The sequence below is a fragment of the Pinus tabuliformis genome, chromosome 7 (assembly GCF_031772625.1).
Source record: "Pinus tabuliformis cultivar Carrire ecotype Pingquan chromosome 7, CPIR1, whole genome shotgun sequence".
In the NCBI taxonomy this organism is placed as follows: domain Eukaryota; kingdom Viridiplantae; phylum Streptophyta; class Pinopsida; order Pinales; family Pinaceae; genus Pinus; species Pinus tabuliformis.
Genome location: NC_142293.1, coordinates 2,036,558,849 through 2,036,570,198, shown reverse-complemented (window position 1 = coordinate 2,036,570,198; position 11,350 = coordinate 2,036,558,849). Strand labels below are relative to the sequence as shown.

At 38.7% G+C, this 11,350-nt stretch overlaps 1 pseudogene; it reads left to right on the top strand.

Moving 5' to 3' along the window:
* Window positions 1-1,908: 1,908 nt before the first annotated feature.
* Window positions 1,909-4,810, top strand: LOC149256682 (bifunctional cytosolic FAD synthase/FAD diphosphatase-like; annotated as a pseudogene).
* Window positions 4,811-11,350: the final 6,540 nt, after the last annotated feature.

Below are 11,350 nucleotides of genomic sequence, written 5' to 3'. Positions count from 1 at the left end.
CTGGTGCCTATAGATATCTGAGGTTGTGAAACAACATGAAGGATTTGATTGATTTTAGTCGGGAACATAATATGAGGCCATTGCAAGTTTAAACAATTTCCCTCGTCAGATTTCTTCTAACCTGCAAAGTCAGCAGATGCAGCAAGGAGATTCTGTTGGAAGCATTCAAGGATTAGTTTCAGACCATAACAGTGTAAAAAAGAATCTGATGCATGGTAATATGAACAATCACAATGCTACAGCTCTGAAAAAACTATCAAAATCTCTTGCGCCAAAATTCAATGACATCTTGTTCCTTTGGTGGCTCAACGCAAACATCACCATGCAACAAATAAGCACAGTTGTCATCATGAGCTGAAATTGGCAGAATTTTAGTTTAAAGGTTGTTTTTATTAAATGACCAATGTAACGTGGCGATCAGAGATCACTGGATTAGAACTGATGACAAGATCGCATGCAGGGAGATGATTTTTTTCATATTTTAATTTTTCACAGCCAGGATGTCACATATCTTGTGGCGCGCCCTCTAAAGATTGCAAAGGGACTACGTTGGACCATTTAAAATTATAATTTGCATGCAAATATTAGTGGGGTGCCGAGATTTTCTTCGCCTTAGTCAATGGGTTATATATTTTGGGGAAACTAAAACATATCCATATCTTGACAAGGACTCTTTGCAACGTGTACTCATTTATGGTAACATGGATGAAAGTGCTCCCAAAGTTACAAAGGATATTAATTATAAAAATTTGGTTGTTTTCAAATAGGTAGAGTAAAGTCAAACCCAAATTAAAACGCAGATTACCAACCTGAGCAGAAAAATAGGGACAGATTGCTTATCTTAGTCTTCAGTTATGATTTGGAGGGTTCATACTACAGTTTCCGCCTTTGTATTGGTCACAGAAAGTCTCGAATGAAAAATGTAGCGCTGTTCTTTAAGAACCGATGAGTGGCTTTTTACTATTTTTTATCCTGTCAGTTGAAACAGCTCCATCCTTTCATGGATCGGTTTTCTCCTGAGCTTTATATTGTATTAAAAATCATTTGTAAAGGGGGGAAGTTATTTCTGAGCGCTGGTGGAGAAAAACAGAGTTTCATTGTACAGATTTTGACAGGGATTTTAATAAAAATGCAGCTCTGACCCCTGAGATTCCTGTGGTATGAAATTTAACATTTGTGTCATCCTTTGTTTCATATGTAGCCTGTTATGTTTTCATTTCATTTCATAATCGTTTCTAAATGAATACTTTTAAGTGAGAAAGGCAGAATTCAATTTATTTGCTCTGTCTTGAGGAAGTGTTCATATTTAATGTTTTCTTCTGTTTGACAAGGATTCATCTTCTATGCCCTTGTCAACCCCTCTACAGTCCACCCACTCCACAATGCTTCAAATTTGATGTTAAATTTCTTGCCTATCTTGCCTCAGGAGATAATCTGTGTTTTTTGATTATCTTTCTTTGTTTCAAGTTGTTCTTTGTCCATGCAGCCCAGAAAACCCCATCATTAAAACCCCTTTTCCTATCAATTTACTAGCCTAAAATCGGTATTCCTTATTGGTCATCTCAGCCCATTTGAAGATTTGTCTGTCGAGATAGACCCGGAGAGAGCCCTCTCCTGTCCTCGTAGGTCTAGCTACGAGGCTGAGCGTGGTATGATGTTGCCTCGAGTTTTGCCTTCCTCAGCTTGAGGCAAATTCGAACGCTAACATAGTGGCGACCATACTGGGAAAGATGCTTTGCTTTTGATGTGACATTCGACTTGTTGATTGTCTTGTCCCAGTACATGAAATCAAATTGTAGATCTGATGCTGATGGTGGACAACAGTCAGACACTTATGAAGGCTGAGACATTCACCTGGCGACTCCAACTTGATCCAGACATTCCAGTGCTCGATGATCCATTTATGAAATGGTAAACCTTGCACTGTGTGAAGCTGCAAAAGAAGTAAGAAATCAGTTAGCAGATTTTGAAATTAATGAAGAACTTTTTAGTGCCTTGCTTCAATGTTTGAAATCTCCAAAGTTCCCTTTTGAGGCCAAAACTGGTGTTTGTGAATTATTTGTTGAAAGAGTTGAGAAGGAGATTCAATGTTTAGATGAGCAGATCCAGTCATATGATTTCCAAGACCCTAAAAAGTTCTTGCAAATCCTTCCTCCATCGAAACAAGAAATAACAGACTTGCCTACAGATGTTTGCATTGAAAGTGTGCAGCTGGAGGTATGTATTGCAGAGTTGGGGCAGCCAACAGAGTCTGGCTTTCGCGATCCAATTGCGATGTACATGGAAATGTTTTTCAGTTTGACTGACAAATCAAGCTGTCTAATACATAGCCAGATTCATTACGTGCATGAAGGGCTGCTAGCAATTACATCTGTGTCCTGGTGGAAGCATTCTCAAGTGGCATCATTCTCAGGTTTACTTGAATGGTTGATCTGGCATTTCAGTATTACCTGATCTATTGTGTTTACAGCAAAGTAGGGTAGATTTTGTAAATAAATAAGCAGTTAAAAGTCAGCATTTTGTTCTAGTTTCATTGCAGCTTTAGTTTGAAGTTTGTTGAGTCAGTTTTTCAGTTACTTTAGTCTCGAGATCGAATCAGTTTGAGTTCAGTTTCAGTTTAAAAATTCAGTCAAGTGTCGTGTTGGTTTGTCGGAATAATGGACTCCATAGCCCAATGGATGGAGGCACTGTCTGCTCTCCCAAAGCTCTGCGGTTCTTGGCACCTCCAAGTAGCGGCAACTGCCATCCCCATTGGAGCCGATGTTAGACTCCGTCTTGTCATCCTGCTGCAATCAAATTCTCCAAGGTTCATTTCTCGTCATTCATCGATGTTACTGTGGTCCAGAAAAGAGCCATTTCAGAGTCAAGGTTTTATAGTTGGTCTTCAAACTTGTCAAATGATTCCTACATGCTAGAAGAAGATTTAGTGAGTTTATATTTCAAGATGGTTATCAATGCAAGATTGATTCTTCTTCAAAACCCTGTTTTGAAGAAGAAATCGTTAAATGTGTTTTCAAATATGTAATTATTGCAATTTTTCGATAGAAAGCATGATGTTTTTCAGAGCAGATTTAAGGACAGTGCTCTCCATGCCAATGATGAGAATGATTCCTTTACACCTGAGGAACTTCGACAGCAGGCCCAGGAGGAGAAAAAGAAATATCATACTCTTAAGAAAGAAGGAAAAGGTGAGGAAGCATTACAGGCATTTAAACGAGGCAAGGAGCTCGAACGTCGTTCTGAAACTTTAGAGCTTTCTTTGAGAAAGAGCATGAGAAGGGCTGTCATCATTGCTTGATGAAGTTGCTTTCAGTTTCAGTGGTGGGAAGGACTCTACGATTTTGTTGCCTCTTCTACGGGCAAGATATGCTCCTATTGAAATGGGAGAACATGGAGGTAGTGAACATGTATGCTCTAAATTGAAGCATCCAATAAGGACAATCTATTTTGAAAATCCGGGGGCATTCCGAGAAATCAATGCGTTCACATACGAGACGACAGAAACCTATGGAGATTATTCGGCTTGATTTTAAGTCTGGTTTAGAGGCACTGCTAAAGGAAAAGCCTGTAAAAGCAATCTTCCTTGGTACCCGTATAGGCGACCCTAATGCGGTATATTAGCACAAGCGAGGGAATGAAAATTTTCAGAATACATATCTTGGGTTGGTCAAGAACAATTCTACCCAAGCTCAGAAGGATGGCCACCTTTCATGAGAGTGAATCTCATCTTGGATTGGTCATACAGAGATGTATGGGCTTTATTCTTGCATGCAAAGTTCCATATTGCACGCTTTATGATCAAGGATATACTTCAATTGGAAGCATTCACGATACAGTACCAAATGGGTTGCTGTGTATTAACAATTTATCTGGTGATAAAGAAAAATTCAGACATTCCATAGGCTGGGCAGTCACTCATCGGGCAATAATTCCTAATGATATTGATACTATCTCTGAAACAGTAGAACAACAGATTCAAATTAGTGACATGGTGTTTATCTTTGGCGGCGTTGGACCTATTCATTCAGATGTTTCGTTGGCTGGAGTTGCGAAAGTCTTTGGTGTGCGCTTGGCTCTTGATGAAGAATTTGAGGAACATCTGAGACAGTTCATAGGAGAAGAGTGCTCTGGTTATCAGAATGAGATGGATCGGCTACCTGAGGGAGATCTGTTCAGTAAACCATATAATTCCAAAAAGACTCGTAAATATTCCCTCAACTTTGTGCATGAAAATTTTATTACTTCAAGGTAAGCTGCAATTCTCATTTGTAACGTGACGCTGAGAAATATGATTGAAAATTGGACGGGCTAATTAAGCTCGTTTTCAAAATTGGAAACTGGAAGGTGCGCTACGTGTTGGAGGTGTGCGCTACGCACCGGGCAGTGTGCTACGCACTGGGATAGCACGCTACGCACTCAGTCCAGCAAAAAATTATTTATATTCATGCACCCAGAACTCAAACAAACTCATTCCAAATCTCGCAAGTAGGCTTCTAAAGGTTGCTCAGTAGATTTTAGCATGATTGTGGTGTTGTTAGCTTGCAAGTTTTACTGTATCGCCCAACGCTTACAGTTCATTTAGAGGCTCAGATTTTCGCCTGGACTCAGTTGTTTTGGCTTCAACGACAAAATAATGGCTCTGCAAGCTACTTTAGCGCGTGATCAAGTCTAATTCAGGTTTGTAACAACTGGGCGTCAGCTGGCACGGAATTTAGAAGCGCAGTCACTGAATGACCTTGGTTTTTCCAAGAGATATGTCCGGTGCCTACAGATATCTGAGGTTGTGAAACAGCATGAAGGATTTGATTGATTTTAGTCGGGAACATAATATGGGGCCAATTGCAAGTTTAAACAATTTCCCTCGTCAGATTTCTTCTAACCTGCAAAGTCAGCAGATGCAGCAAGGAGATCCTGTTGGAAGCATTCAAGGATTAGTTTCAGACCATAACAGTGTAAAAAAGAATCCGATGCATGGCAATATGAACAATCACAATGCTACAACTCTGAAAAAACTATCAAAATATCTTGCACCAAAATTCAATGACATCTTGTTCCTTTGGTGGCTCAACGCAAACATCACCATGCAACAAATAAGCACAGTTGTCATCATGAGCTGAAATTGGGAGAATTTTAGTTTAAAGGTTGTTTTTATTAAATGACCAATGTAATGTGGCAGTCAGAGATCACTGGATTAGAACTGATGACAAGATCGCATGCAGGGAGATGATTTTTTCATATTTTAATTTTTCACAGCCAGGATGTCACATATCTTGTGGCGTGCCCTCTAAAGATTGCAAAGGGACTACGTTGGACCATTTAAAATTATAATTTGCGTGCAAATATTAGTGGGGTGCCGAGATTTTCTTCGCCTTAGTCAATGGGTTATATATTTGGGGGAAACTGAAACATATCCATATCCTGACCAGGACTCTTTGCAACGTGTACTCATTTATGGTAACATGGATGAAAGTGCTCCCAAAGTTACAAAGGATATTAATTATAAAAATTTGGTTGTTTTCAAATAGGTAGAGTAAAGTCAAACCCAAATTAAAACGCAGATTACCAACCTGAGCAGAAAAATAGGGACAGATTGGTTATCTTAGTCTTCAGTTATGATTTGGAGGGTTCATACTACAGTTTCCGCCTTTGTATTGGTCATAGAAAGTCTCGAATGAAAAATGTAGCGCCGTTCTTTAAGAACCAATGAGTGGATTTTTACTATTTTTTATCATGTCAGTTGAAACAGCTCCATCCTTTCATGGATCAGTTTTCTCCTGAGCTTTATATTGTATTAAAAATCATTTGTAAAGGGGGGAAGTTATTTCTGAGCGCTGGTGGAGAAAAACAGAGTTTCATTGTACAGATTTTGATAGGGATTTTAATAAAAATGCAGCTCTGACCCCTCAGATTCCTGTGGTATGAAATTTAACATTTATGTCATCCTTTGTTTCATATGTAGCCTGTTATGTTTTCATTTCATTTCATAATCATTTCTAAATGAATACTTTTAAGTGAGAAAGGCAGAATTCAATTTGTTTGCTTTGTCTTGAGGAAGTGTTCATATTTAATGTTTTCTTCTGTTTGACAAGGATTCATCTTCTATGCCCTTGTCAACCCCTCTACAGTCCACCCACTCCACAATGCTTCAAATTTGATGTTAAATTTCTTGCCTATCTTGCCTCAGGAGATAATCTATGTTTTTTGATTATCTTTCTCTGTTTCAAGCTGTTCTTTGTCCATGCAGCCCAGAAAACCCCATCATTAAAATCCCTTTTCCTATCAATTTACTAGCCTAAAATCGGTATTCCTTATTGGTCATCTCAGCCAATTTGAATATTTGTCTGTCGAGATAGACCCGGAGAGAGCCCTCTCCTATCCGCGTAGGGCTAGCTACGAGGCTGAGCGTGGTATGATGTTGCCTCGAGTTTTGCCTTCCTCAGCCTGAGGCAAATTCGAACGCTAACACATTCAATCATATCCATGGTGGGAATAGTTCTCACTGGCAAGGAGAACTATCCTGAATGGTCCTGGATGATAAAACACACCCTCATTTTCAATGAGTTGTGGAAAGGAGTGTGTGTCGGAGATGGAGACAATGAACCAGTACAACCTACCTCAGACAAAGAGCTCGTCATTTGGGAAAACAAGAACAACAAAGCTTATGAATTAATCACAACATCTATAAATGAAGAGGTGAGTCACCATATTTTATCATATTCAACTGCCTTTGAAGCTTTACAAACGCTGAAAGAATTCTATGACTCACATTCTGCACTTGAAGTTGTTCAACTCATGATTAAACTCTTCACTCTTGAACTGCAAAATAATGATCCTCTTGCTCTTGCATCTGAAGTAAAGTCTATAATGCATGATATCAAATCCACTAAGGTTGAATTGGATGTTCCTCTTATCGCTTTTCTCAAGGCACTTTATCCTACTTACTCCAATTATCTTGAGTCATTGCAAGCAAATGGAAATCTCAAAGATATAACCTTTGACTCTCTTGTGAAAAAGTTTGCTGAAAGAGAGAAAGCTTTTGGAAAGAAGATAACCCCTGAATCTTTTGAAGAGGCTGTGTGCCTTGCTCATAAAGAAAAACATCCTGCTCAAGATTCTACAAGAGGAAGAGGAAGATATTTCAGAGGCAGGGGGGCAGACATTCTGAAGGAGAAAAGGCAGATTTGCACTGCATTCGTTGCAAAAGAAATGGATCACATGATGCCTCTACATGCAAGCTACCATGGAACAAAATTGAGCAGAAATGAAACCAACAAAAAGGTAAAACTGATGATACAGACAAAGGTAAAGCACCTAAATCCGCTCACTATGTTGTGGCACAATGTAACATTGGAGTAAATGAAGATTTGTTTAATGCTTCACTTGCTTCTTGGAAAAATGATTGGTTGCTTGATTCAGAAGCAACCTACCACATGACTCATAGAAAAGATTTTTTTGAAGATTTCACTGACAATGTTGATGGAGCAGTATACTTTGCAGATCAATAAAAAATCAAGCCATCAGGGCTTGGCACAATCAGGCTTAAATTGCCTGGTCTTCCAGACTTTCTTCTGCATCATGTTCTATATCTCCCACAACTTAAGAGAAACTTGCTGTCCTTGGTCCACATCCGCTAGCAAGGTCACTCCATTCATATGTTTGATGGCAAGCTTGAGGTAAGAAAAGCATCTGACCACTCACTTTTCATGAGGGGAATAGAAGAAGAAAGGCTTCTCAAGCTACAAGGAACCTCTGCTCATGCAAAAAATTTCTCATACAATTATTATCATGAAAAAGGTACACTTCCATCAAGTTTATAATGGCATGCTGGATTTGGACATTTGAACTATGACAGTCTCCGCTTGTTGAAGAAAAATGGTGTTGATGGTTTGCCTACAATTCCTAGGAAACTTAAGCAATGTGATGCTTGCATTCTAGGAAAGCATAGCAAACAGTATTTTCATGATTCACATTCAAGAGCACATAGAAAACTTGAACTCATTCATTCAGATTTATGTGGTCCAATGCCTGTTCCTTCTGCAAATGGAAATAAATATATCATGACATTTATTTATGACTACACCAGAATGTGTTGGGTTTATTTATTGAAGAACAAATTTGATGCTTTTCAAACATTCAAGAATTTTCATAAATGGATTGAAAATGATGCACAATATCATATTGGGTCTATTCGCACTGATAATGGTAAAGAATACACATAAAATGAATTTGAAAACTATCTTCGCCAACATGGGATCAAACATCAAACAACTGTGGCTTATAATCCACAACAGAATGGTGTAGCTGAAAGAATGAATAGGACAATCTTAAATATGGTACGATCCATGCTCTTCTTAAAAAATGTAAAGATAATGTTTTGGGATGATGCTGTTCCATGTGCTGCATATATAACGAATATATGTCCATCTAATGCTATAAGAAACAAGACTCCATATGAAATGTGGTATGGACATGTTCCTTTGGTAAAACATCTCAGGGTCTTTGGTTCCACCTGTTATGCCTTGATACCAAAGGTACATAGAAACAAACTTGGTGCTAGAAGTCGTAAGTGTATCTTCCTGGGGTATTCAAACACCTCCAAAGCATACCACCTCTATGATGAAGTAAATAAGAAGTTTGTTGTATCTAGAGATGTAATTTTTCTTGAATCATCCAAAACTGACAATGTTGTTGAGCGACAACTTGATCGCTTGGATAGATTTGCAAAAGCAAAATCATTTCAATAATTTGATAATTAGATTCCACATCTTGAAGGGGGGATTCCTATACTAGATCAACACGTGGAATCTTCTTCTGAGGAACATTCTCCCCCACATGAAACTCCAACAACAGATGATGCTTTAAGTGATGTGATTGATAGAATTGGGAAACTAAATCTTGATTCAGTCCCAACTCAATCAATGGAGCAGCCTGGACCATCTGAGAAAGGTCCCCTAAAGTGGCTGACAAAGACACTTGAAAGTGTTCATCCTAATGAAGTTGGAAAGACAGGAACCATAAATTCAAACCGGCAAAATGGAGGTGATGTAGATGACTCTAATTCACCTGTTGATATGGATGTTTCTTATGATTGTGAATTGAACTTGTCTATAGACTTTGAACCAACTTCCTTCAAAGAAGCTGCTTCTCATGATGAATGGAAAGAAGCGATGCAAAAGGAGTATGATGCCTTCATAAAGAACGACACTTGGAAGTTGGTTGATCCTCCATTAGGAACCAAACCAATTGGCTGCAAGTGGGTCTACAATAACAAGTATAAAGCTGATGGCTCACTTGACAAGCACAAATCTAGGCTTGTGGAAAAAGGTTTTGCACATAAGGAAGGGGTCGATTATGAGGATACTTTTTCCCCCACAACAAAATGGGCTACCATCCGGACACTCTTTGCACTAGCAGCTCAGAACGGTTGGAAAGTCCATCAAATGGATGTAAAAACTGATTTCTTGAATGGAGATCTAAAAGAGAATGTTTTTATGTCCCAGCCTGAAGGATTTGCTATGAAAGGACATGAACATTAAGTATGCAAACTTGTGAAGTCCTTGTATGGCCTCAAACAAGCACCGCGAGCCTAGTATGAAAAACTAACTGAGCATCTTCTGAAACTCAATTTCAAACATTTTGATCTTGATGATGCAACTTTATTTGTCAAGAAAGTTGGAAAAAAAGTTGTATATCTTGTGGTATATGTAGATGATCTTTTGATGACAGGGAAGAATGAAAGCTACAACGCATCCATAAAGAAGGAATTGGGGAAAAGTTTTGAAATGACTGATTTGGGCTATGTTCATTACTATCTTGGCATTGAAGTAACCCAACATCCAAAGTCCATATTTCTTTCTCAAAAGAAATACATTGGAGATATGTTGAACAGGTTTGGCATGACAGAGTGCAATCCTCTTACTACTCCAATGGAACAAAACTTAAAGCTCACATATATTGAAGGAAAAGAATTTGAGGATGCAACAAAGTATAGACAGCTTGTAGGAAGTCTCAACTACCTAACTACTACCAGACCAGACATTTGGTTTGCTATTGGAATCCTCTCCAGGTTTATGCAAAAGCCTTGTGAGGGACATTGGCCTGCTGCAAAAAGAATTCTAAGGTACTTGAAGGGAACTCAAGACTTTGGAATCAAGTATACATAGGTGGACGACTTCAGCTTGATTGGATACTTTGATTTAGACTTCGATGGAGACAAAGAAACTGGGGTATCAACTTCAGGATATGCTATGAGTCTTGGATCAGGAGCTATCTCCTAGAGATCACACAAACAATCAGTTCTAGCAGATTCCACAACAGAAGCAGAATACGTGGCAACAGCTAAAGCAACAAAAGAAATATTGTGGCTCAGGAAAATTCTTGAAGATTTGCAGGTAAAACAAGTACAATCAACTCCACTCATGATTGACAATACCTCTGCAATAAAGTTGGCCAAGAACCCAAAGTTCCATGATCGAACGAAGCACATTAATACTAAATATCATCTGATTCGACATCATTTTGAGGCCAAAACAATCCATCTCCGTCATTGTTCCACAAATGAGAAAATTGCAGACATCTTCACCAAAGCGCTTAGAAGAGAAATTCTTGAACGATTCAGAATGACGCTTGGACTCACCAACATCCCTTCATATTTAGGGGGGGAATGTTGACACCTAATCCTTGTGATTGGGTGAATTTATGTAAATAGATAAATTAGAAATATGAACAATCATCGGGAGATGAATTGAATAGTCTCTCCCTCATGTATATAATGAAGACCTACCTGATGGAATAACAAATATGAATCATTTTAGCCTTATGGAGTTACTGCTTGGCCTGACGTAATGCTAACTAGGACAAAGCTCAAATTAGGAGAAGGAGAATCGGTTGAAACTAACCCAGAGATTGGAAGAGTCCATCCTAAGAGGAAAATGGCAGAAGAAGGTCCCTTGGAATCAGACTCCCAGTTCATGGATAGTTTTATGACCATGAGAGCCATGGTAGAGGAAATGTTATGAAACCAGCTCAAGAAAAGATAGAAAAGATAGATCAACGCCTTAGAATTCAGCCTCTTCGAGGGGGAAACCTCCTTTACATTACATAAATGAACAATTCTTGGATGATACAAATGACAAAACCTCCTTTCTATATATAGGAGTCTAAGGAGTCACAATATAATCCAGCCGACCTAACAATAATAATATAAAGCCACAAAAATAACAATAGAGGGATTCTATGGGGCACAGAAATAACAATATGGGGGTAATAGGGGCACAACAATATAAATAAGGGGTATAACTACAATAGTAATGGGGTAATCACTAGTATTATAGGGACCCAACATGCCCCT